Source organism: Motacilla alba, chromosome 6 (assembly GCF_015832195.1).
Source record: "Motacilla alba alba isolate MOTALB_02 chromosome 6, Motacilla_alba_V1.0_pri, whole genome shotgun sequence".
NCBI lineage: Eukaryota > Metazoa > Chordata > Aves > Passeriformes > Motacillidae > Motacilla > Motacilla alba.
The window spans coordinates 26,386,918-26,414,748 of NC_052021.1; the positions used below are offsets into that span (position 1 = coordinate 26,386,918).

The window sequence follows — 27,831 nt, forward strand, 5'->3', positions numbered from 1 at the left end:
AGTAATTTGTAGTTGTTTGTCATTTTGTTTGTAAGAACCGATCCAGCGTATTAGATATGGCTATGGCTAAAAATGAACATAAAAGATGCCCAGTTATGACTGAAAATTTTGCGCTGTGAAAGCAGGAGTTATTCCTGTGGTAACAAATATGGCCTGCAGAGCAACAGAAATGAGCTGGAAGCAAGATGCTGAAATCAAATTGCAGGCCAGGTTTTTCGCCAGCGTCCTTCACAGTGCCAATGGCCACCTGGAGTCCAGCATTATGTGAACACTTGCATTTGGAGCCCATCTCAGTTGTGCAGGGAATCACTTTCCAAAAGCAGTTTTCCTGCCAACAGGGTTTGTTTGCTTGGTGATAAGAAACAATGGTCAGCTCAGTTTGTTGCTTGAGCATTTTAGTGACTGAGAAGTCTGGCATCCTGTACTAGATCCATTTTCTTAGCTACTCAAATGCCAGCTTGGCAGCCTATCGAGGAAGCTGATAGCACCGGGACAGGCGTGATTGTGGAGGTTGTTTTCAACAGTTTCTAGTAAGTCTGTTTTTAAGACACCTCCTTCCTTTTTTTCCTTTCCTGGAGAAAAAAAAAATCATAGTTACTACCTTCATGACTGGGAAGTCTGGATGAGAGAGAGGAGGGAGACATGGGCATGCAGCTTAATATCCTACTTTTGAAAGCACCTTAAAAACAGGGCTGGATTTAGTTTTGAGTAAGGCTGGTATTTATTCATAGTTAGAGCCCATTTTTTGACCTTTTTGGCCTCTGGGGTTGACATGTGCTCAAGCACCCATTCATTTCTCTCACGGGCCTTTCCAGTTGCCAGGAATAGCTAGGAAGCTTTTGCCAAAACCCTTCCATCTGGGAAAAGCACCGTGCACTTGCAGTGGGACTGTGCTGAGTCAGTGCATTATCCTGGTGCCAATCCACAGGGCTGAAGAAGTCAGAACAAGACTGTCCTTGTGCCCAGGTCTCAAGTTGTGTCCCCATGGCATGAAGCTTCCCAGAGTCCTGAGACTCCACCTCGGGATGAAGCCCAGTGTTATTTGAGAAAGCCTAAGCATGGTATCCATGGAGAGGACAGCGTGCTCTAGGTTGCGCATCCTTATTTTACTGATGTCACAAACAAGTTATTCTTGTGCACTGCAGAGAGCCTCACAGCCACAAAACCAGCAATAATTTTATAAATGATAAGCTTGTTTTCCTCCTCCTGTTCCCAGATACTCTGAGTGCAGCAGACAGCAGAGATGTGCATTGCTGGAATCCAGAGGGTTTCGTAATTTGGCAGCCACTTGCTGAAAGCCCTGCAGATACAAAACAACACTTATTTCAAGTCTTGAGAAACATCTCCTACTAAGTAGAAGAAAAAAGCATTTAGGTGAAGCAATGTTGCCAGTCCCATTTGTTTATGAGGCTTGGGTTTTGTCTTTATACATTTTAAATGCTTTTTATTTTCCTTCTGCTTTTTAAGCCTTTCAAGTTCATGTTTTCCATATGACAAGAAAGTCTGGAATCAAGTCCTTACTTTTAAAAGCAAAAATTTGATTCAGAGTCCTGTATAATCATGCAGCTCCAGACATGGGGTGTTTAAAAATAAAGCCACTTTGATGAGAACTACCCATCTTGAAGGTGACTTTCTGCTCTTAGTTTAAGTAAATACTTTGTTGACAGTTTAAGAAGCTGTTAACAGCACCTGATCTGTGTTTGCTTTCCATTTGGATCTCTCTCTTTTTTTTTCTTTTCTAAAATTCTAGAGCTTGTTTCACCTCTCTGTGTGCTGATGAGATCAGAAAAGTAGTGTGGCAGCATTTGGTGAGCAGTGCATCCCAGTGCTTTCAGAAATACACCTGCAGATTTCATGCAGTTGTCCTTGAAGCTGCCGAGTGCTACCCTGGGACACAGAGCCCAGCTTCAGAGACAGGAGGAGGAGAAAGGTGGTTTGGGTTTACTGGGTGGGGTAAGGCAAGGAACAGAAAGCCTGGCGTGTCTCCCTGCGGGAACTCCAAATGCCTTCAGAGCCTGAAGCTTGATCGCTTGGTGTTTAACCCAGTCCTTGTTTTTGAAAGGAAGTTGACAGACAAATGATTTTTTTTTTTAGTGGAGCTTTCTGAATATTCTTGTTTTAAGTTTGTTGTTTGATGCAGATCCTCAAGCTGTATGCAAAAGGCAAGGAGAAGTGCCTGGAAATGCATTATCCAAGGGACACAGACACAGGTTTTTGACAGGCTGCTCTTGCTGCTAACACCTGGAAAATGCAGAGACCTGGCTCCATGTTAAGTCCCATTCTGGGCTCCTAAGCCAAATGCTCTACACTGGCATTTCTAGGAGGTTACTGCTCTACTTGTGTGGTTTGAATCGCTGAAGTCTTTGGCCCCGTGCCCTGGAGTGCCAGCAGAGGCTTGCTGTAATTGCCCGTAAGTGCACCGTCTGTCAGATTATTGTTTAATTATTCCAGCTTCTCACCGCCACACACTGCTCAGTGTCTCTCTTGCTATCTTTATTTAATTGAGTGGAAGAAATTAGAGACTTGTGCTTCTCTTACATCACTTTGTTTTTACCCATCCTCGCCGCATCCTACCGTGAAGTCCCACCTTTTGTTTGCAGAAGTCAGTCTTCTATAGAGAAAAAACCCATTGTCAGTATCTCAAGCATATGTTAGAAAGAGAATCAATATTTTAACACATGCTAAAGTCAAACCATAAATCTCTCAACACAGTGAAATGATTGTATTATTCTCCCTTGAAACACCGCTCCTTCCCCTGGGAAACAAGAGAGGGAAAGAAAACTCTTGGATAACCAAGCTCTTGTCCTCACAATGCAGGACTGTTCTCAACCCTTCTCTCTGTGTTGCTCCTTCCTCTTCCAAGATCCATCTTTCCCCAGCCCATCCCTGTTCATCTCTTCCAGAGTATTACTGGAATATCAGCTCTTTTGCTGAGATCAACTTGTGATGACCAGTTCCAGTGCCTACCTGCTGCCATTTCAAACATCTCTGTGCTTCCTCCCATCCTTGCTACCAGGCTTTTAATTATGTGTGTTGAAAAATAATCTTTCTGAGCTCTCTCTGACACTCTCCTTGTCTGTATGGCCTATTAAAAAACCTGGCAACACTCTGACTGCTTTTCTTCTCTCATGCTCCCTGTGCCTGTGACAAATATGTGTCATTTTTCTGGTCTTACACTTGGCTTTCAGCCTCTCAATCAGAACATTCTTCTTGTACAGCCCCCCCCCCCCCCCCCCCAAAGATCAAGGCTCTGGTGCACACCACAGTAATAGTAAATGTTAGGGTTGTTGGCACTCATTCTGCTCTAGTTTTCATGGCACTGGGCAGAAGGACTTTCACAATGTCCTTTTGGAAGATCTGTCTGTACCTGAATGATTTAGTTTTCAGGGTTTCATTTAGAAATCCTCGGCTGAAACATCCCTTTACAGGTGTGCTCCCTGGCTCCCTGACTGATTTTTGGGGTTCTTTTCACTTCCTGTAACTGAACTGTAGAATTTCAATCCCTGCTGGCACTCTGAAAAGGAAGAGAAAATAACAGAGCTGCAGCTATTAAGACCAACAGGCAAATGTTTTATTCAAACTCAACTTCTTCTTCCTGGGTCATTTTTCTGATTGTGAGGATGCAAACGAGGGTTGTGTGTGTTTGTTTGTTTGTCTTCCTGGAGACTCCCCTCTTCAGCTGGTCTTCATCTTCCACATTTCAGGTAGCAGAGCTTGCAGCAGTGACAAGCTGTAATCCCAAGGAAAACTGCTTGTGCCTGTGGCCTGGGTTAACCTGCTGGCAGTGATACGTGCCTGGGCAGGGGCAGCTGTTTCACACAGCTCAGCAGGGATGTGCTGCCACTCCCAGCCACTTTTAGGACACAGGTGAGGTGTTTACAGCAATCTCAAAAAAGCCTGTAATAAAGTTGTTCTGCCTTCCTGGAGCCACCACTGCCAGAGACCTTTCCCCTTTCTTGGCTACTGCGGGAGCCTCCTTCCTTCAGCCTCACACCTTTATCAGCTAAAATGACACAGCCAAGAACTGGCTGTGGTCAGGCTCTGTCTCAGAAGGAATGGCTGCGCTGCCACTCTGTTGTGGCTGCTGAGAGCAGGAAGATCAGAGAGGACAGCAGGGAGGTGGAAGTCTGCTCCCTCTTTTATGTGGAATGGAGTCAGGATATGCCCTTGTATGAAGTTCAGCAGAGAACAGCTCGGGCTGCCCTCGCATTCCTACGCACCGTGCCATTCCAGTCAGCCTGGTACTAATCTCCACGGATCTCTGAAGGCATGAGACAACATGCAGTGTAAATGAAATCTGAGCCACGCCACACCACAGTACTGGTGCCAGCCTCTTTCAGAAGACTGCCATGAGAGCCAAGGGAAACAGGTACAGTGGTAGAAGATGCCTTGTACCACCTGCAGGCACAGACCTACAGCACTCCAGTAGCTCGTGAGGCATGTGAAAAGCTGGTGAACCCAGGGCCACTTAGACTTGAATGCACTTTCCTGGGGAGGAAGTGGCTTTTCCCTTGGAAAGCTCAACTCCCCAGGGTCTGCATGAGGTCAATGGAAAAAGTGATTTTTTCAGAATGTGATTCAGAGTGCCTAAGCACTGGGCTTATCTTACTGACTACAGAGGAAGCTCAACTTCTGTAGGTTTAAACTCACTTTTGAGAATACTCATCCCCTCTTGCCCCTTAGTTGTGGGAGTATACTGGAGCTGGCTGTGGTTAGTCCTTGGAAGGCACACTACCTACTGAAATTCAGGTGCTGCAGACCAAAACTAAGAGAAGCTTGTCTACCAGAGCAGAGTGTCCTGTTGGATCCTGCTTTGTCCTTTTGAGTTACCCTGGGATGTCAGAAATGGATTTGCAAGTACCAGAAAGGAAAATTAAATCAAGAAAAGTTGATTTCTTCATGGTTGTCCTGACTGGAGCTGGAATAATCAGCATCTGTTTCAGTTTAACTGAGTTTTCATTCTGGCCTTTTTCCCCTTTCAAAGTACAGGCAACTGAAGCCTTTAATTTGCCCTGTCTTTCTTTCACTGCAGAGGAAAATAGGAGTTTCTAACAGCTGTTACTATCCTGTCTAGAATAGCTACACTAAAAAAATACAGTTTATTGTCTGTTGTGAATGAAAAAGCTCTTGCTTGTTTCTGTTGTTTGTCGTGTTGACTTTGAGAGATAAATTGTTTGAACTGGTTGACTCTCCGTTTGTACAATTGAAGATTAGCTTGCTTGATAGCCTGCTGGATTTGCAGCTTTCCCTTGCATTGAACAAACTGAAGAACTGCTGGCCTTGGGACAGTTAGGACACAGCACATACTGAAAAAAGTGTGTGTTCATACAGGTAAATAAGAAAATAACTTCATGCATGACATTCTGGACGTGCTGCTTCAGTGCTGATATGTCCTGTCTTTCCACCTGGAAGAGCTCTTGTAAGACCTAGGAAGCCTTTTTCAAAAGTTGCTAACAGACATGGATAAGTGGCTAATGAGTCAAAAGTAGAAGCTGGCAGGACCAGAATTAGTTTTTACATGGTAGTTCTAAAATCCTAAATCGTGCTGCTTGTTTTTGAGAACATAAGTACTCCGTCCTTTTATCATACATTTGCTTTGTAAAAACAATTGGAGAAAAAAAGCAAAAATAACTTCTTGTCACTCAAGTAAGCAGACCTGGCTCTGAATATATAAAAGGAAGTGACAGTAAAAATAGCAACATCTTACTGTGCTGTAGTCCTTCAACAGAGAACCACATTTTGAGGTTCCCCTTCTTTGCATCCTTCTTTGTATTGCAAAGGCATCTTGCACCAAGCAGAAGCTTTTGCTCTGGGGGATCAGAGTCTGATTTCAATGGGACAGAGCTTGGTGTCAGCCAGTGCACTGAGGATCAGCTTCTAGACACTGACAAGGGCTCTGACTCTCCATGGGCATCCTCCAGGTTTGGTTTCTGTGCCTCCCTCTCTCCCCTTCTGCCAAGTGGTCCAGCCTTCCCAGTTTTTGTCTACTCATAATAAAGGCAGTGGAGCCAAGGTGCCATTCGAGGGGAAGACAGAAAAGAATGACAAAGGCATGCACTATTTCCATGATGGGTATGGTGCTCACAAAATTAAGTGGGATTTGTTGTGCCATCAGCCTTCAAAACATGCTTCTATCCCCCAGAATAACTAAACCCCTTGCAACCCTTGGCCAAGAGACTGAAGCCAGATTTCTGGTAAACCGACAATTCAAGGGAAAGGAACAGGATGTGACAGGAAGGTCTAGATAGATTAGTGTGAAATTTTGAGATTTGAGACATGATAGGGGGAGATTGAGATGCAGACAGAAAGGAAGAACAACTGGGAATTACTGTTTTATGTTGAGACTGGTTGGCAAGGAACTGGCAGACAGAAGACACAGCAGAACTTCAGTATAAGGAAAGAAAAAGGAAGAGAGTGGAAGGTCAAGGGGATAGGCAGTGGCATGAAGAACCAGACAAGAGACTGGGCTAGGACCTGGCATGGGGAACCAAAGTTGGAGGCTCTGTTAGAGATTAAGAAAGGAGGGACAGCCTGGGGAAGAAACAGGTGATCCAAGTCTGAGAGTGGAGGTGAGGCACAGGCAGCAGGGAGGGAACGGAGTAGCAGGGGAGAGCAGGGGGGAAGCAGCCCTACACGGGGCAGAGCAGGGGGTGTGTGGGTGGAAAGGGGCACCACGGGCTCTGCTTGCTGGGACATCCTGACTTACAGAGCTGGAAGTGGAACAGAGTTTCCCTGAGGCTGGTCTTCATGTTAGCTCAACCAGTAAAGAATTTGCCTCTTGTGCTGTCTGCCCCAGCATCAGCACAGAAACCACTGGAGCTGAGTGTCCTTGGCTGAGGCAGCAGCAGCTGCCTGCCTGGGGGAGGAGAGCAGGCTTTCGGGTAGTTGGATGACAAAAATTTTACAGTTGGGAGGAGGTAGTGAAAAGGCCACATGACCAAGGGAGAAAGGGTCAATTCATTAGTCTGGCAGCCACTAAATTAAGAAAAGGCAAGTGGGACTATATATCAGAGGTATCTGAATTCGGTCAAAGATGATTCTGAAGTTGCTAGATTGATCTTGTGGTTGGCTTAAGCAAGCTTAACTAATTAATTGCTTTATTTTAGTTCATTGTGTAAGAGCTAGCTCCTAATAAATCACACTGTTTTGTAGAAACATGCTTGAAACAACTGTGTAAATACTAAATAGCCTTAGGAATGGTCTTATGAATCCACTGAATAATCCAAATTCCAACACTCATCCCCCTCTGCTGCTGGTCTGGATGGAGGATAACAGCCACTGCTGCTGTTTCTCTTTCAGTAAAAGAGTAGAAGTCTGTGCTGGACACACAAGGGGGGGGACTCACAGCTGATGGCCCATGGAGGTGCTGTGATGCTGCCTGATCCTGCACCAACAGCTGTCCTTTTCAGGAGCACAGGAAATGCTACAGGTGTTACAGGAACATTATGAATGTTGCAAAGCCAAGCCTTTAAAAGTTAGGCAATGTCCAAACGAAATTGCCAGTGAAACCTTAATTCAGAACCATGTAGGTTATGAAATGCTCTTTAATTATATTTCTCCTCCTGCTCGTTTCAGTGTGGATGGCAGTAGTTCAAGGCCCTTGTACAGTCCTGTGGGGTTTCTGGGGCAATAGTCTCCTGATCCTGAGAGACCCTTCACTAATACTTGCAAGGATTGTGAACTCTCATATTCACCCTCTGCTCTGGGACAGGTCTGTGCCAATGAGATCTGGGGACAAACATTGCTGGTGGAGACTGGGAGTAGGTTGGAGCTGAGCTTTCCAGCATCCAGTGGGAAGGTATAAAATTACCTACTCCATTTGGGCAGATTAAAACCAAATCTTTCATGCACGAATTCTGCCTTTGCAAAAATGTCTGTTTGTTCTGATTGTTGGCACAAGTATTGCCATAGTATCAGTCTAATCTCATAAGACACATTTAAGGATTTGCAGCAGAAGGGTGGAGTTAGCAGTGTAAATTTCTTGGCTGATTTATCTCTTGTGACAATTGTCCTGCTCTGCTTTATATCAGCTTTTCAGAACAAATCAGGGGTTTTGAGTATAAAGTAACATTTCTTTAGATTTCAAATAATATTTTTTTTAAAGGAAAGCTAGTGGAACCAGAAGTAGACTCTCTAACAGAACCAGACTACATGTAGCATGTATCCTTGGTAAATATTTCAATGCTAAGGCAACTGGGCAGTGACACTTGGCACACAAAGGGCCTGAGAAATGTAAAGGTACACAACAAAACATTCAGATCCTCCCTACAATACTACTGTCTTTTAATGCAAATGACTGTGTTCAGTGAAGTCACACAAGAAACACCTTTTTCAGACTCCAATCTCTCGAGGCAAAGTGTGTATTTCCATGTCTTGTAGAGGATCCTGCACAGTCCACAATGAAGTTTTACTGATTAATAACAGCAAATAAACATCCAGTTGTTGTAAGAAATATTGTCACTAGGAAATTTCAACTGGTTTCTGTCTTGTGACCCAATATGCTAAAAATCCAATTCTGCTTTTAATGCTGTCCAGCATTTATTAGTAAAAGCCCACATAACCACATTGAAGTGTCTGGTTTGCCAAAGACTCACAGAAAGGCAATTGGCAGAATTTTGGTATTTGATAATTGAATGTGAATAGCCTTGTTTCACGGAAACCAGCCCAGATGATTGCCAAAAGTTGTAAAAAATCTGATGGAAATAGCAGATACAAGATCTGACTATCTGATGTGGCTCCCAAATTTAGTCATGGTTTTGAGTCTGCTGAAGTAGCTGCTGAACGTGAGCCTGTGGGCCCAGTCCGGACTAGCAAGTACTGAGATCAATTAGTAGACTCCTATTAATTTGAATGTATTTTAGAAATTATAAAGTTGAGATGCTACTGCAGTGCAGAATCCATCTGGGCTTGAAAGGGGAACTGATTGCAACCACCTGAGAACTTAGCATTAAAAAGCTAAACCTTTCTCAGCAAAATACTGAAAGATCTGTTATAACAAGTCGTCAAAGAAATTGCTTTTAAAGCCCATCCTAAATGAAAGGGCGACTGATGGCAGGCGCTCTGTCACACGTGGGTATATTTGCCTACACAGAGGTGTGGTTGTCACCTTCTGGTATCCCTCGCGAAGGCAGCTTGGTTAGGCTTAGCCTGAGATGTCGGCTACAGGAAGAGTCTGCACATTGGTCCGAGTGGCTGCCAGCTGGGGAATGGTCCCGATTTTGTCGAAAAAGGAGACACGGGAATGTCGCGGTGCCCGTGTCCATTTCTTTGCGGTATCTCAGCAGCTACAGGCGCCTTGCAGCAAGCGCGGCTGGCTGTGCCCTGAGCGTCCAGCACTGAGGAGAGCAGCTCCACACCAGCCCATCCCTCCAGAATTCCCGATCCTGGCTGCGCTGGGGGCCAACTCGCCATTCAGCTGTTGGAACGGCAGGAAAACACCTCCCGTTTGCTGTAACGCTTTAATGAACTGCACTGGGTCACCGATCGAGTTACGGGCTGCCCTCCGCACCCGAGGACATCCCGGCAGCGCTGGCCCCTGGCAGCTTTCAGCGGGGTCTGCGGGGCCGGGCACCCACGCAGGGACCCGCCGTGGGACAGCGCAGGGGAGCCCGGCCCGAGCCCCGCGGGGAGCCGGCCCCGCACGGCCCCGCTCCCGCCGTCGCCACGGGCAACGCGGCGCTTCCGCCGTAACCTGGAAGCGCTCGGTGTCCGCGCTCGGCGGGCCCGCCCCGAGAGCCGCGGGAGGGCCGTGGGCGGGCGGTCCCGTGACGGCTCGGTGCGCACAGACGGTGGCCGGCAGGGCAGGGCCGGGCGCGGAGCGGTTGCCGAGCGCGCCGCGGGAGGATGGCGGAGCCGCACGGTACGGGGCGGGCGGGCCGGGGGGCTCGGCCGGGCGGCGGCTGACAGCGGCGGCGGCCGGGGGCGGCGGGAGGCCGCGGGCACAAAGGCGCGGAGGGCCGGGGCGCAGGTGGGGGCGGCGGGGCGGCCGGCGGGGAGCCCGTGCCCGCCCCGGCGGGGCTGCCCCGCCCGGTCCGCGGAGCCCGGCGCAGGTGGGGCGGGCCGGGCCGGGCCGGGCCGGGGGCGGCCATCGCCCCCGCGGGGCTCGGCCGAGGGGCTGCCGGGCGATGGCAGCGACCGCCGCAACAACAACAACAATAACAACAAAAAGAAAGGAGGAAGCTCCGTCTTACAGCCTCACCTCTCCTCCTCCCCGCCAGCTCTCGGTGCCGGGAGCTGGCACGGAGAAATTGAAGCGAACTGGCGTGTGTGTAGTGGCCGCGGCGCTCGGGGTAATGATTACCGGCGTGCGGGTAATGATTACCGCTGCCTCTGCCCGTGTCAGTGCGGTCCCCCACCCTCTCGCAGAGGCGTGAGGCTCTTTTCCTGTTTCACCCGGTGTATTTATTGTGGCAGTTCTGATGGAGCCACAGAGACAGAACCCCGTTTCAAAAGTCGTCGCCTTCCTGTCTAGCCAGGTGATTTTCCCGGTATTTAAAACAGAGAGGTGTGACGGAGAAAAGCGGTGTGACAGCTTCCCGCGTATATTTGTGGCTGTAGAAGGCGTCTTCACCGAGTTGTTCGTGTCTTTCCCTAGGAAATGCTTCAAAAGCTGTAGTAACCTTAGTAAGGTGAACGGCCGCCTTGACTAAAATTGCGACTGGGCGTGAGCTACACAGCAATTCAGCAGAACTGAAGTTTGGTGAAACTGTGTTGCTGCTTCACTTGTCCATCCTATTTAGGAGCAGGTATGGACATGGAATAAAATGTCACGGTGTGTGAGAAAACAACTGTGAAGTGCTGAAATAGTACTGGTAATCTTGAAGTTGTGTTTTTGAGGTGGGACTGTGGAAGCATTGCGTTCTGCACATGTGCAGACTTTTGAGGCAGAATATTAATGATCAAGGAGTTGTGTGTATTTTCATTGCTGCAGTACTTGGTGGGGATTTTTTTTTTGACTATCAGAATAGAAGTTAAGATGGTTTTGGTAATTACCTTTAGGGTCTTAATTTTCTACTGTTTCTTGTTTGCATGTTTGACTTTATATATTGTTCTTTTTACCTCCTAAACTGTGTATGTTGGTTTGTTTTTGGTTTTTTTTTTAAACACTAATCATTATGATATACTTCTGTTTATAAAATCAAGGGCTAAAAGGAGGTGGTGGTCAAATTAAATCACGCTTATTTACAGCCATATTTCAGGCATATGTTGTATGGTGATCTTGATATAAACCTAGTCTGGTTTTGGGAAAGATTTACAGTATCTTATGAATTTGTTATTACACTGCTGTGCATACATTTTAATTTTAATAACACCCTTATCATCTTAATTCCCCTTGAATGTTTTGGATTTCACTATTTTGTTTTCTGTGTAATTATTCTTTGCTCTGGGTGAGTAAAATGGGAGATAATTTTACTAATTTGAAGCCGTGTTCCTTTAATTTTAGGCTGTTTGTCGGCCATCAGCATTTCTGTACATGTGGCAAGGCGAAGCATGTATATTAGGCAAAACTAATTTTATATGTAACCTTGTAATACACAAAGATGATTCCAGACAAAGCTCTCCTTGTGTCCGCAGCTTTCCTTTGAGGAATACTGAGGGATCCTCAAAGAGGATGCTGTCTTCTTCCACGTCCCTCTGTGTGCTCTTTCTAGAAACAATCCCTAGTGTTTTTTGTTTGTGGCGATGGCGAGGGAGGGTCCATGAACAGTTCTGGTTGTGAGGAGCTGCTGTTCCCGGTGTAGTTTTTCCTTTCCAGCGTGGCATATCTGTGAGGCAGGAGGTGCTGGGAGGGGCGTTCCTTTGTTATGTTGACACTTTAATCGCACTGACGGGTGTATTCTCCTCCAGGAATTTTGTGTGATTGAAGGGATTCCTTCAGACGAGGAATATTTTCTCCAGCTGTCTCCCTGCGCCGTTAGCCTATGCGCAGAAATTAATTGCTCGGAAGATCACTGCTGTGCGTGTGCCTTTTAGGAAACCCTTGGATTGATTGTGACTTGGCTGTGGCTTTCTAGAAAAGCATGTTTCTGCTGGAGCAGCGTGTGTGTGGCACTCCTGGCTTGTCACCGTGAGCTGGCAGCTGTGTCCAGCACCCGTGAAATAGGTGGATGTAGATGCTTGCGTGTGGGCACGGTGCTCATGCATGGTAATTGAATTAGAGCTGTCAAAGCATCTTCTGCATGTTTGAAATAAGGATCACATTCTGTGATCCCTTCTTGACAAGGCTGAGGAAGGGCAGTAAATAACAAAGCTCTGTTTTGGGAAGGTTTACTATGGTAGCAAAGAAATAAAACTGCCTTAAGAGACCTCAGTGGTCCCTGTGGAGAATTTGGGTGGGTGCTAGGAAGGAGCCATGTCTCTCTAGGAGCAGGTTCTCCTTCGTGTCTGAGGAAAGATGAAGACTTGTGTGTGAGAGGGGAAGGCAGCGTTGTCCCTTCCTGTGTCCCACCACAGCCCCCGGGAAGGCTGTCCCTGGTGCCCGCCTTGCCCCTGTCCTCCCCAGCGCCTGGGTTTGGGGTATCTGTGTTGTTCCTGGGTGCAGGAAAAGCTGGTGGCATGTCCTCATGTCCGGCCCACCATGCCCTCCCGTTCAGCGTGGCCAGTGGCATTTCCCACCCAGAGCGCTTCGAGGCTCATTGCTTTTGATTTTATTTTTCAGTGGATGCTCTTTTAATTGAAGTGAGGTTTGCTTTTCGCTCTGTTGTCGTAATACCTTGTATTTATTTTTACTGCATGCAACTGCATCTCAGAGGAGATGTTTCTGCCTCTCGCTTTTTGGTGGGTTTGTGTGTGTGTGAGAGGGCTGGGGAGGATGCAGTAGCGAAGATTAAAATGCCAGTTACAACTGATGGTCCAGATAAAAAGAACTCTCGTTTTCGTGGAGACTGGCTGACTTAGTTCAGTCTGTTTGATACAGTGGTCTTGCTGTGTTACAAAATGGACCAGGATAAAATGTAACAGGTTGTTATAAAAAGCAAGGTAATGTTTGCTGTATTAGCCATTGACCTTAATTCGCTTGTTTTTTGCTGCATTGCTTTGCCTTGACTCTGTTGCGAAATACACATCACGTACTATTATAAATCTGGGAATTCTCCAACGTCAAATTTGGTTCAATAAAGGCATTTTCAAGATATCCAGGTCTCTGGATGAATAGGGAATTTTAATTACTAAGATTTTTTTTTCCAGCATTAACCTCCAGGTAATATATCTTTTGTATAGAAATTATGGGCAGTTTATAATTTCTTTTAAAAAAGTCAGTTTGTGCTGTGTGGTGATTTTAGACTGCTTTAAGATTTGTCGCAGTTTAAGAGGTACTTTATCTGTATTGCCCTACAAGAGAAATGAGAGAACAGAGCCCATCATATAATTGCAGACATGCTGACTACTGTGAGGATATATTAAGAGGCTGTGAATTGGTGTAGATAAATACTAGGATGCACGGTTAAATAACTTTTTTAAAACAATCTGGCTTGTCTGTATACTTCATTGTTTTAGTATTGTTTTGCCATTAAGGTGTACATGTTGGGGAAAAAAAAGGTAAATACTTGAGTCTATTAGTTTGCTTTTTGCTTTCTCTACAAAAGCGTAGTCAGTTCTCAGAGTGGATGTGCATTAGATCCTGGTTTGCTCGCCTGCCTCCCTGTCTGTCTCAACCAGTGCTGGAGAGCTTTTTTTTTTTTTTTTCTTTTGCCACAGGAAAGTACGTACCCGATTTTTATTTACTATTTTTGAGCCAAGTTGCAAGTTTGCTGCTGTGTGTTAGTGGTGGGGGATTTTGCCAGGAGGAGCAGCCCTGGGGACCGAGAGCTCGGTTGCTGTCCTGTGAGACATGGGGCTGGTGCTCGCATTAAGTTGGCTGTCGCTCGCTCTCACCTCTGCTTTGCTCATATCTGCGTGCTTTTGTGCCCAAGGACGCTTCATATTCCGAGTGTGAGCAAGAGGTGCGGTGCGATCCAGCAGGCAGTATTTCCATGGAGCCCTGTTGATCCTGTAGATATTGTATCCGGTTCAGTGGACCTGCCTACCCTGTGCTCGGAGGCTTTTTGTTATGCATGCATCCTAATTGTTCCTTCTGTCGGCATTGTGCGCTGACTGAAGGGGCTGTGCACCAATGCAAATGGCCTTTCTAATACCTTCCGCATTTGCATTATAATGGCTGCATAAATATTGCAGCACATCTCAATTCACTCACTGCTTTGACTGCTGGGCTTTAAAATAGGTTCTTTCTGTAGCACAGATCTTGTTCGTGGTTGGTATTGCTTTGGAGAGAGGTTCTGAAGTGCATCCCTGTTAAATAGTGAGGCTTGTTTGTGATGAGATGCAATTTTAACTTAGCTATGTTCTGGTCTCCCACTCCTTTCAGCCCACAGGTTGATACATGCACTTGGAGGCAAAAAAATTTCAAGCTTTAGCAGTTTTTCACCAACTATTTCTAAACTCACTATATTTGGGGTTGCAAAACATGTTTGCTTGAGGTTTTGTTTTGCATTAACTCCAGAAATCCTATGGAGGTCTGTGAGAATACTTTCTACATAAGCAATGTGAAACATTGTGCCACCGTTGTTTTGGTGCTGAAACATTTGTTGACTTATTGAAAGTGTCGATACAGGGATGTGACTGAAAGCAGACACTCTTTTTGGGAACTGGTGGCAGATTGCCATCACCTGTCTGTCAAAAGTTTGCTTTACAGAGTTGTTAAACAGAACAGTGATCAGTATCACGTACTTGACTCTTAGTGATTAATAGATGCATAGAGACTTTTTAATATCATCAGAGAACGCAGCTTTTCTTGTGGCTATCGACTTGTTATTAATGCAATGTGTCAAATTTTGGGAATGGTAGTACATGAAACTAGTATTTCTATTTTTTTGGCAAATCTGTTTTAATCCTAGGGCTCGCTCTATCTTATGTGTTTTGGTGTATGAAAACTGCAGCAAGAAAGGTATGTTTAAATTAAGTGTTAGGGTTTTTTTAATATAGCTGATGTTAGTAGCTTGTCACTCTTCCACTTGTTTGCACATATTAAAGCAGTATGAGTTATTCAGGTTAAGGATATGCAGAATGAGCTTGTTGTAAGAACTAAAATTACAGAAACTGTTTTCTGAAACAGTAAGTGATAGTATTGTAGGAATCCTAAATTTACTTAGGACTTCTATATGATGATGGGTGATTCACTTACATATGAAGTATTCTGTGTAAAGCTGCAAACAACATAAGTGTTAGTATAGTACAGTACTTTTAACAAAAATTGTCAAAAAATTGTGTCTATTAGAAGTTTAGAATAACTATAGTGATGGGCAAGAAAATGCAAGGTTAAATGATGTTATGTGAAAGCATAAAAATAATCTTGAAACCCCAATACCTGTGAACACTAAGCTGTGGTGTATCTATATGTCATGTACAGATATATATTGATTTTAATTATCTGTTAGATATTACAGATACTGTTGGTTTAGTACATCAAGAACTATGGCAAAACCACTTCAGGATTTGCAGTTGTATTTAGATCTGTGTTTTCAGTGTCTCCATCCTAATAGGAATTAGTAATCAATCAGAAATTGAAGAGTTGTTTCATGACAGTTTGAATGGTCAGAACAATCCATTGGTCTGGCATGTTGTCTTGACTGGGAAGAAAAGTAAGTATATTTATTACTATTATGAAGGAAATACCTGACTGGCAGCCAAAACAACCAGGGCCAGATATTTGTTTGTAGCTGAGGTGCAGCAATGATCGTGAGGAGTCAGATTTCTCTCTTTCCCTTTTCCTTTCTCTTGCCTGTGCCCCAGCCATTTAAATCTTGGCAAATAGGGGATTTTGCTTTCTCTTTGTTGTGAGGCTTCTGTCCTGTGACTGCCAGTAATGCTGGTCTGTGTAATTGTAGCATGTGAACTGTCCAATCTCCTGTATAGAAAGATTCCTGACTATTGTAAATTTTTTTGATGCTGAAAGTTATAATCTGTTTTGTAATACACAGCATTAATCGTGGTTATTGAGAATTGTCCTGGGAGGAAATACTCACGTTGTGTCAAAATGCTCAGAGCAAAAAAAAAAAAAAAAAGCTCTTTTTTTTACTATTTTTTACTATTTCTTAACTGTTGCATAGACTTTTCTTATATAAACAAAAGAAACCTATTCAGCGTGTCACAACTTAAAGCTTATATTGCACAGTAGTGAAGGTCGTAGTAAATTTATAGATAATTAGCTAAAGCTCTGTGTACAGTGCAACTGCAGGTGCTGAGGAAAGTGCTATGGAAAGGTTCAGACTCTTAGCTTCAGTCTTCTTTTTTTGTTTGTGTTAGACCTAATCTAGCATCATTCTATCCTCATTAGAAAAAAGAACACCTTGTAATTTCTCTCCAAGCTTCTCTCCCAACTCAACACCCCCCCAATCAACCTGCAGCTGTCCAAGGCAAAGGAAAAAATTGAGCAATCATTATTCTCTTCATTAGATGAGAAGTTGTGTTTCTGAAATTGTGGTGTTGGAGTTTTGTGCTTTGTTATATTCCCCTTCCCCCTCTGCTGCAGAAAAGCAGAACTGTGCATTTCTTTTAATTCCAAGGGATAACTGCACAGCCAGGAGTCTTTTGCAGATTGCTGCAAATACCAACTCCTGTTAAAAGGTGAGTAGTTACATGGAGTCACTGTGTGTAGCAGAGAGAAAATGACTTCACTAGCAAACTATATGTCTCCTGGAGGCATCAGGTGGCTTAATATGTAAACAAAAGTCCACTGCAGTCAAAAATAGATCTTTATAAAAAGAAATAGTGTGAAAAAGTGGCCTCCTAAACAAGGAAGTGGAGGGCTAACAGAGAATTCATCTGTGTAGTCCTGCAAAATGCTGATCATAGCAGAATATGAAGGATTTACCATGAAATCCCATTTTGCTGTTTCTTCTGATGTAGCACATAGAGTACATGACTTTTAAAAATGGTTCATGTAGAGAAATGACTGTACAATCAAAGGGTCTAAAGCCAAGAATATATAATATGCATAATTTGGAGTGATTTGCTCAAATTTCTTATTGAAGGGGTGTATGGGTAAAATGAAATCTCAGCTCAAATATTCTTGTTAATGTGTTAAATTGTGACAATTACTTTTCTAATAATTCTTCAAATCTGATGGCTATTGTTCAGTACTTACAAAACCAAAAATATTACTTATTGAAGAGAACTTTATAATACTGGCACTTGCATGAGCTTTATTGAATTTAAAAGTGTAGATTTCATGAAAAGGGAAATAAATTCGTATTAGTAAATAGCACTAATGAAAATACCTGGGAGCTAGTTTTAGTGCAGCAGATTTTGTTTTGGTAAGTCTGTTCATGTCTTTTGAACTCTCTGACAGTATGCAGATGATAATAGGTTTCAGGTATTTGTATTTGTTTTTCATGGTGGGCTACATACTTCCTTTTTGGAATACTCAAAAAATGGTTTGGCAGCTGTCTTTATAGCATATTGTGTGTGGCAGACCTAGCTGGGAGGGAACAAAAGTTTAAATATTATACCTATGATTTGAAATTCAGAATTCAAATACAACAAGATGGATTTTTTTTTCTCCCCGTGATTTCATCCATAAATTTATTTTCTGTGTTTCGGGTCATCATTAGGGACATTTTTACAGTAGTAAATTCTCTTTTCTCTTCCCCATAAGAAGTCTTCAGATAAATGTTTGTAGTTGTTTCTTGCATTTGGGCTGTATCCTGTCTTGTCTTTTAAAACTTATCTCTTTGCAGGGCAGCTCTTTGGAGAAGCCCTAAGTCATACCCAGCTATCGAGGTTTCGGTTACATGTTCTCACTGTAGTATCATGTTTTCTTCTTCTAAACCGAGATGCTGTTTATTGAACCAATTAGCTGCTGGGTGCATGCCAGAACTTTCTCCTGAAATCAGAATTAATGAATAAACAAATTCCACTGGAAGGATTCCTGTTCTCACCGGGCAGTGACAGTTAACGTGTGACAAGGACACGGTTCGTGTCCCGTCGCCTCAGTGCCCGTGTGTGTCTGGGTCTGTACTCGGCCCTGCCAAAATCCGTGGGGTAAACTTCTGAGTATAGATCACAACGTTCACATCACATATTTGATGATATGTCTGTCTTGGGCTGTTTTTGAAACCGTTCCAGCTCTTCTGTAGTCAGCAGATGGGATGCATACGCCTTCATTAGCAAGCAGTTAACTCCGCTGCTAGGGCTGAATTTTCATCACGCTCCGGGTCTCTGACTTGGCTCTTTCTGCATTCCAGCTCCCACTGTTTGTTCTGCTGTCTCTTAGAAGAAATCGACAGGAGTGTTACATGCTCCTGCCCTCCTGTGGTAACGAAAACCCAAATGTTTTCCTCAAAATCAGGTTGTGTAAAAATAAAAGAGAGAGAGAGGAGAACAAGGAACTAGTTTTTCTCTGCTGGAGCAGCTGCTCACATCTCAAGATGTGCATTTGCCTTTGGTGAGGTGTTCTGCTTCAGAAGCCCTGGAAGAATCATAGTTATTTCTGAATTTGCTGTTGCAGTATCAAAAAGACCTTGTAGGCTTTTATAGTCTTGAATAAATTTTCTTGCCTTTATATGTGATTTGTACTATCCCTTTTGCATTAGAGAAATTAAGGCACAGATTACAGGGGCGATTTTGGCCAGCAGCAATGGCAGTGGGATAGCTCTGCCTTCCCTCCCGTGAGCCAGTGGGAGCTGAAACTCAGTCCTAGGATGTGTCTTGAAGACACCAAGCTCACCATGGCTGAGGAACAGAGCTGGATCCAGCCCCAAACTCCTCACTCCTCCCAGCCAAGTGGAAGGTGGATAAAGGCAGATGGGCACAAACCCATGGCTGCAGTGAGGTCTTTGTTGTCTGGGGGAACCACGGAGGGTAGCGTGCTGCATCTTCGAATGTACAGTGTGGTAACAAGTAGTCATGTGGCCTGAAAGGATCCTGAAATGGTTGTAATCTGTATGTGACCTCTTATTTCTTAGTGAGCCTCTGTATTAAGAATACTAAAAGGTGCTCTCAGCTTCAAAGCTCGTGGTGTGTATAAACTATGGGCATACACCCTCAGTCTCTGTAGGCAAATCTTTGTGTTGTTCTCAACCTGTAAAGTCTTGGAATGAGAAATCTGTGTTTGTCACAGCTTTCAGTCCTGTGATTTTCAGTGTCTACTGAAACTGGTTTGTTTTGTTTTTTCCACTTAAACCTGCTTTATGTTAGCAGGGAGACTTTCACAGTTTGCATGCTGTTGGTTCTTTGGGCCAGCTTGCTGTCTGTCTTTCAGAAGTATTTAATATAAGCTGATCAGTTGTATACCATGGTAATCTAAAAGTATCCTTGAGAGCTGCTTCTACTGATTTTTGCATTGCTTTGTACTTTTACAATGTGATTTTTGCTCCCTCTTCATCTCTGATCTGCATAATTAATAGTTGAAATACCTTCTGACAAAAAGAAATGATCCAGAATGTATTTTTTTAATCTTGGCTGTAAATGTCTTATTTTGTGACGCAGAAACAAGTTAATGCAAGGCAAAAGGGTGTAGAGAGCATGAAAGCTACTCATTGCTACTGCTTGTCTGTATTCCCTTATCCTGAGGTAACGTGAGGTATCCTGCCTCCATTTATCTTAATGCACACATTCAGGTATGTGTGCATGCCTGAACTTTTTCCAGGTCACTGCTATGCTTCCATCATTGAACTACTCTGTTTGCAAGTCTAGAGGTGTAAAGTTTTCTAATATAAGTCAGGGGAGAGCATGGAGAGTTTGTATGTGAGTGCCACTTTCAAATTGCTGTTTCTAAATAGAAATTAATAATGATTTGAATTTTCTCATGCGCTTTTCCAGTGATAGAGCAGTGAGTTGTATGTCATGTGAGGAAAAAGTTCTGCTTGGGTTGTATGTGGCTGTAAAAGCTCCTGGACTGAATTTCTAGTTTTCTAGGTGCAGAGTGTAAAATTACTGCTGAGACTCCTTAAATCCCTTCCAAGACTAAGTTTTCTTTCCTGTGTAAGCAACTTTCTCCAGTAGTGGAGGGTGAGATCTGTAACAGCTCTGGATATATCTTAGTTATGATTTTTATGTAAATTCAGTGTTGTATAGCCTGGCTTATAACTAAATGAGGCTAGGAACTCAGGAACTAATTAACAAGTTTTCTTTTGTGGGGTTCTGCTTTGATGGATCTTCCAGAAGTACTTTAGGTGTGTGTATATATTCATCCACTACAAATGTGCTGCTCTTCAGTTACCAAAAGTAAATGGGCAGAACCTGATTAATAGAATAGAATTATTTATGCTGAAAATAATCTTTTCACCAGTTTTGGACCACTTTTCAGGTAGCTACGCCAAAATATGAAGTTATTGATGCATTACAGAGATGATTAGTCCAGAATCACAGCATTTAGGATTAATTTGGATTCTCATTTTCCTTGCTGTCAAAACTCTTAATTACCAGCTAGTGAGTGCTGTAAGTTCTCGTCAGTCAGATGTGGGGGGCTGGTTGTATGGCCCTTTCTGACCTCCTCTGATCATGGGCACTTTTCATCCAAGGCTAGCGCTTGGTTTTGATTATTAGTATCATTATGAATGTGCAGCTTTTACCACTGCCTAGTGCTTGCAGCCAAATGTAAACGAAATATCCCAGATTGAATAGCAGTGACAAGTGGAAGCTTAAACAGGTGATCACACAGCAGAGTAATTAGCCACTGCAAGGAAGTGATTCTTTTAGGTCAAGCTTTTCATTTACCTTTAAGGGTCACTTGCCTTAAGGGTCACTTTTCAGTGTGAGGTGCTCTGGTATGCTGACAATAGTTCTTATTATGCCCTTATAATCATATATACGTACCTATACATATATGTATATACACATACATATAAAGGTAGGGGGGAGAATTACTTTGCACTTTGTGAAGTTTACCAAAGTCACTTGTGGATCACTCCCAGTTTTGTTTTGGTACTTCTGGTGACAACTAGTGCTACTTGAATTAAGTAATGTGGCTTTTATGCAAGCCTCCTAATATTCGAAACAGTATCTAGAAATAATAAATAACAAATGGAGAGCTCCTGATGATAATACAGATGATGAAGGAATTTTAACTGGAACAGATGGTATTTTTTCAGCCTTATTTGGATTTGCTGTGTTATCTCCCTTTTTTATTTAATGTTCAGCCTTTTGTATCTCTATTAGCAACTTCATTTATTGTATATGTAGGCATGACTAATATGTTGGAGCATGCAGGGCAGCATGGCTTGGAAGCAGTCCACAGGCCAGAACTGCCTTGCAGGGCAGTGATTTGCTTCCTATTTCTAAAGGACAGGTGGAAGGGCTATTTGGGCAATAAATACTTTAACACTGAGTTTTTTCTTAGATAGCACTTTATAGTCCCATCTAGACATAATGGTAGCATGACTAAAGGATGAAGGGCATAGACAATTTTCTAGCAGATTTCTACAGCTATAGTGTGTTTATTAATATGAGAAGAAGTGGACCCATATCCATTGAAGATACCACATTCTTCTGGAGAGAGATGAAGAGCTCCTGAATCAAAATAAGAATTTATTGATAAATGCTAGAAGTAGGAACAAAATGGTGCTGTGTAAGATCATGCTGTAATGCAGCCCACAGTGATGAGTCTGAGTGTTGGCAGGGATCATCTGGTCTGGATTTAGTGGTTGTGTTATTTGCTTTGCAAAATGAGCTAAAAGTTGGTTGTGAGAAAAAAGAGCAGTGAAACAGTATCATCTGCACAGATCTGACATGAGGGATTTAGGAGTTAGAGGACAGCACACAGTGTGTCAAAAACAGAGGCTGTGGTTAAACCTTTTTCTCACAGTCATATTTCCAACTAGTAGTCCTCACAAGCACGGATCAAATTTAGCCTTAGAAAGCAAGAATCATTTAAAATGAAAATATCCTTCTTTGCATCATGTCTGAATTTGATCTCCATAGGATGCTGATCTAATATAAAGTGATTTAATGTGTATACTTGTTTTTAAAGAAATGTTAATTTATGTTTATAGCATTTAAGCGTGCTTCAGTACTAAGCTAGTACTGACGGTTGTCAGACTAGTTATGCTACTCTGTAAGAATTACAGAAGCTTTTGGTTTGGTAGGAATTTGTGCAGTACTCACTGATATTCAGCTCTTCAGATTGCAACTTCTCCACCTCCTGTTTGAAGAATTATTGTCAGAGAATGTAAGAAGGGGAGGAGGAAGGAGGAACTGTGGGGAAGAGAAGCTGCCCCTGTCTGCACAACTTATGCCCGAGAATCACAGGAGCTGGGGGCTGGTGGGGAGGAGGTTTTCTCAGACATGTGCTGATCCTTTAGCCCCAGATAGGAATAAAACAGTGCATGAAACTGGACTGTTTCTTGCCTTGCAGCAAAGGGAGGGATGGAGCCAGGGTTGTGCTGGGATGGAGGAATAGCTCTGGCATGTTGTGGCTGGCTGGGAGGGTGGCACTGGTTGTGCCCTGTTGCAGGGCTCACAGCAGTTCAGGTCCTGTTCCACACATCCTTCTTAGCCAGTTCTGATGTCCTGCCTGTCTGTCTGCTGCTGCTCTTTGGTTATTCCTGTATATTGTCAGAGTTCCTTGCAGCTTGTACCCAGTAGTCCTGTCTCACTTCAGGTGCATGCTGGTGGTTTTCATCTCTCTTTTACCTGTACTGGTGTTTGCTCTCTTTTTTTCATCCTTTATGTTTTTATTGGAAGTGTCATTCCTGTGATTTTTTTTTTTTCCTTCCTCACTATTTTGAGAATTGTTGAGTGAGGAGGGACCAAGCAGGTAGCAAGTATTAGTTAAAATCAGTTAATCGACTTCTTTGTTAAACTGATTTTTATTTATTTGTTTTTAGAGTTTCAGGTGTACCATGTTTCTACAGTGTTTCAGTTTCTTATCCTTTCTGTTCAGGAGCTCTGTTCTCACGTCCTCAGATATGTTCTTAGCATTCTCATACTGTTCATATATATATATATATATATATAGTACCCTTATTTTGAACATATTGTTCTGGAGCATATTGTCATACTAAAATGTGTTCAGTCCTTCAAGTCAATTTGTGAGGCTGTATATTTTTTCTGAGTGCTTTGAGCATATGTCTAATACTTTTTGGATTACACTTGGTTTGAAAAGGACTCACTGTCTTTTAATCTGAGTTAGTTCAACCTGTGCAACCCATGTGAATGTCACTTAAGTGGTTGAAGTACCCCTCTCCTGCCCTGTGCATTAGTGCAAACATTAAGGCTCCATCACCTTGTTGAGCTGTTAGTTGGGAGCTGGGTCAGGGTCACTCTGCAAGGAGCTGAGAGCACCCTCGCCTCTGTGCAGGTCAGAGAGGAGCAGATGTGGGCAATCCCAATGCAGGGAATCACCTGTTCTCAGCTTGTAAAGTTCAGTGCAGTCCTCTGGTCCATCTATTCAATGGGAACAGATTCTGCAAGGCACAAATATCTGGAAACCAGCAGGCCTGGTGAGAGACTGTTGTATGTGAGCTGCTGTAAGGGTTGCATTTTAAATGTTCACTAGCAGACAATTTCTTGCTGAATTATCTAGACATTTATGACATCTGTTTTCTGTCTGAAAGAAAGGCCATTAAGGTGCAAAAATGTCACTCAGTATAAATAGGCATATAGTAAAATTTTGATTTTAATTTTGTTAGGATAGTGATATGAACTTTGGTGCAGCTTTAAGGTAGCAAGCTTATTCATCAGTTTTTTCAGATTTCCATTATCTTCTTAATTTTTTGTAAAGTGGTGAGGTAAAAGGTATTGTTGCAATATTTATACAATGTTGTTTTATTCAGATTGCATCTAAATTTTTTCCATGACGTTTTTCAGGTTAGCACTGCTGCTGCTTTCTACGTCTGCAATACACAAGCCTTTCAAGTGTGCTAAGAGTCTATCACTGAGCTGATTTTTGACAAGCAAATCATGTTTTTCACTGTTTCTAGGAAAATTGTAATTGAAGATTGAAGACATTTTGGTGGTTTTTTTTTTTGGAAGAAAAGGATGCCTCATCTGAACAGATTTTGAAGAATCTGCTTGGAAGGGATCAGAGTCGCTTTCTTTTTACTTTTTTTTTTTTTCTTTTGAAGGAAAACATCTTGTTCCTGTGAAAGGACCCAATTTATCATGTGCTTTCCAGAATTGTTAGTATATGTGAAACAATCTTTTAATTGGGCTCAAAGTTATGAGCAGAATAGTGTTCAGTGCTGGGGCTGAGGGTGTTTTGTGCACCAGGCTCCGTGACAGTGGGGGTGAGGGTGAGGAGAATTCAGGGTAGGCCTGGACATTTCGTGGTTCTTAACAGGAAGGTGAACAGAGCTTTCTTTCTCGTCCTTGATTCACTTTTATCTGCTATCCTGGGAAAGAAATCTCTGGGATCATCTTGGGAATCTGAAAGAACATGGATGAACTTGCAATAAATTCAAATGCTGTCATTTTTGGGTTTTTTGTAATGCTAGTGCATTCAGTGTTGAGTGGGGAAGAAAAGATGTAAAAAGCTAAATTAAAATACTCCTAAGAAGTTATGAAAATTAAGTTTTCAATATAAAGCAATCAGAATTAGGTAGGTGTGCATGAGATGGCTTCCAGTGCTGTAGGTGACCATTCTTGTCAGTGTTCAATACCCCTCCAATCACTACATACTTTTGCCATCTCCAAGACCCCTTCTCCATGCAGTGTGTAGGAGCAGGAGTGGTGCCTGTTGACTGATTATTTTCTCAGTGTTTTCATGTCTGTGGGACTCTCTTATGTAGAATTTCTTATCAGCTGCTTCTTGCCCATCACCTGTGCCTGCCAGCGTCCTGTCCTTGTTCTTGCTCCAGCTCCTGCCTCTTTCTCAGCTTGCCCGTGCTCCTGGCAGGAGCTTTTTCCTCTGTGTGCCTGCTGTGACCCAGAGGAAGGTGGGGAGGACGGTAGGAGGGTGTCTCAGCTGAAAGGAAAGGCCTGGTTGGCCCCTCTGGGTTTGACTTGCTCTGTGGGAATGTCTTGTGTCAGAAGCTGTTGGTGTTGCAGAGGTGAAGCAGGCTCAGGCTGTATGAAATACTCAGAGCTTTGTTGCCACAGGAACTCCTTTTAGTTTTCTTATTAGACTGAGTGGCCAGGAGTGAATATGTGATGAAATTCACTGTGGCACCAAACATTTGTAACAGATTTGAAGTCCCTAGTCTAAACTAAAAATGCCATAGTTATGAAACTGGTGTTAAGATTACCTTCAACTTGAACAAAGCCATGTGCTTTTACCAGCTGTTAGTCTTGCAAACAGCTGAACCAAGTAAATTATCTTACCTTTTCCCTCTATTCTGATGTTACCTGAAGGCCCCTCTCTCCAACCCCAAAACAATCCAAAAAACCCTGAGGGCTGGTGGGCAGATGCTGGCAAATGTCAGCTTGAAGGAGTGAAGTCTTCTACAGATCAATGTGTTTGAAGAAGCCTTTCTCACGGAGCCCTGGCTGTATGCAGGGCCACCCGAATCACCTCTGGAATGCATCTGTTTGTTTCAATAATACTTCACTGCTTTCTGTCATTGTGTTTAATTCTGTTATGCTCCATGGGGGAAAGCAGTTGAAAGCTCTGAAAGAGGCTTGGGAGTAATTTTGGTCTTCATCACCTCCTCAGGGTGTATAATGAGCCTACACTTCCATGGTGCCATTAATTTGTGGAGTTCCCCAAGGTATTTCTGAGTTGCTTTGGCTTCTCCAGCTGTGGCTGAGCATCGTTTCAAGCAGTGGTGCAGGATCATGGAATCCATTGGAATGTGGTGCCCATTGGAATGTGGTAATCTGCTTAACCGTGTGCAGAAATGCAGCATAAGAGGGTGAGGACAGGGAGGGAATAATGCCAAAGCCAGTTGAAACTGAGTGGGCAGAATGCAATTAAGCTCAGAAATGTAGCAGTTAAAAATGAGACTCCAGCTGGAGTGGGCACACATAATACAGGGAAAATAGCGTTTCTCTTTGACAGTTTCTAGTTCTTGCATCTGGGTATTTGGATGGCAGAAGTGGTTGGTCACATCATGTTTAGGCAAATGATTGCTGGAGAAAAGAGAGGAGAATATTTTAACTTATATCTAGTCATCTGAAACCCAGCAATTTCTTTGTCCTCATGTTGTATATATACATATATACACACACACACATATATATTACCCTGGCCCGAATCAGTTGCTTTCATGAGGTAAAATGCATTTATCTGAAAGAGTCAGATTACAAAACCAACCAAACAAAAAAACCTCACTGGAAAGAACACTGCTTGAGCAGTAATGGGGGAAGATGTGTAGATTTTTTTGACTTTTCATTCAGAATAGTCTACATTTGTTTTATCTATATAATATAAACTTTTGGGGAAATATACTGTCATAAAGAAACAACTCTAGCTGATCTTTGTGCAGTTTTCAAATAAATTTTATGTAATTTAGTTGTATTGAAGCAGAAACGTACACTTAGAGCAAATTTGATGCTGATTGTGGTTGTTATCTTTTCTCTGGAAAGAATGCTGATTTGTTCAAGGAGCTAGATATTTTCTAAGGACTGGTCAGATTCAAAATATGTTAATGATTTTAAACTTGAGGAGATGTGTAATTGAAAACTTGTGGGTAAAGTGTTTTTTGGACTTTGACAGACACTTCTATATCTTCCAAACTCACAATGTTAGTTGAAAGGTAAATGTGACTGCAGATTTCCTTTTCAATGCATTAGTTATATTTAAACTAGGTGTTCAATAAAACAAATATGTCCAGGCTTTTGTCATCTTAACTGAAGATCAGGAACTGCAAATAATTCTAGCTAAAAAAAATAAAAAACTTGAAGAGAGGCCAGATATTGTTCAGTGCTGAGCTCTAATAATGTAGTTATTGTGGCTTTGTCTGCTAAAACATAGAAGGTAAAGAGTCATTGCTCCTTTTCATGTACAGAATTTGTTAAAAACACAATCTTAAGGTTTTTTTTAGATAGTTTTTTTTTTTTTTAGCATAGTGTTCCTCTGCAAAAGGATCCAGTGACATACAGTCACTAATTATGGTCAGAAAATTTGAGGGACTGATAATCATCCAGCACTGAACTTCGAGAAGTAGTCCTAATTATTACAGAAAAGCATGTGGAAGAAGGTGAGCCAACTTACTCAAATTCAAAGAGAAATTCAGAGATAAATAAACAGAGAACTGCTACAATAAACAAGATTTTTGGTAGATAATCCTGTGTTGCTCTTAGGGTCCAGGATGGGATGCTACTCTATATAGTAATTGTTTTTGTTTAGCTGTGATGGGTTTTGTGTGTGCTTTGTCCCGATCTCTGTAGGATCAACACAATTTAATTTGTTGATAATATAGATAATTAGTAGATAATGTGTTACTCTGCTGTTGCATTGTGTGTTTACTTTCTCTCTTGCTTGTAATTCATGTTTAGTCTCCTTTTTAGTATGTTTTGTTTTGAGAAGTTGTTTTTATTGCTCAGAGGAAATGATGAATGAACGAAAAATATTTGATGCTGGTTTGTAGTTTGTATCATCACCTTTGGTGGGACCAGTGCCATTTTCTGTCAAATTGGTAACAAAACAGTGTGTGGCAGGTTGCTTCCTTTGTTTATAGGAGCTGTTGAGGGATCTGAATAGTTGTGTCTGGGTGCTGTGTAGTGGTGATAGTGAAAGGTTATTTTACATTGCAATTTAAGTTTTTGCTACAAGTGGGTGATCTTTATTCAAAGGAGAGTATTGGGTGGATTGGGAGTGCTTGCTCTTGCAGAAGGTTGTATGCCACTATAGATAGAGAAGTTGTATGGTCACAAAACCAAGAACTGGGTTTTTCTAGACTAATATATCCATTTGTAAGGACCCTTTTAAGAGATATAAGAACCTGCACTAAATCCTGG

General features: G+C 42.7%; 1 protein-coding gene across 4 annotated transcripts in view; it reads left to right on the plus strand.

The window, feature by feature from the left end:
* The first annotated feature begins 9,717 nt into the window (after window positions 1–9,717).
* The window catches only part of SHOC2 (SHOC2 leucine rich repeat scaffold protein), a 63,399-nt gene continuing 45,285 nt past the window's right edge, over window positions 9,718–27,831 (plus strand). The window contains exons 1-2 of one of the 4 annotated variants that reach the window (XM_038140419.1): window positions 9,725–9,859; window positions 10,595–10,745. The gene's annotated coding sequence lies outside the window, so the exon portion shown is untranslated. Of the gene's footprint in view, window positions 9,860–10,120; window positions 10,476–10,594; window positions 10,746–27,831 lie in introns of those variants that run through there. The other 3 variants (XM_038140421.1, XM_038140420.1, XM_038140422.1) reach the window with 3 other exon arrangements.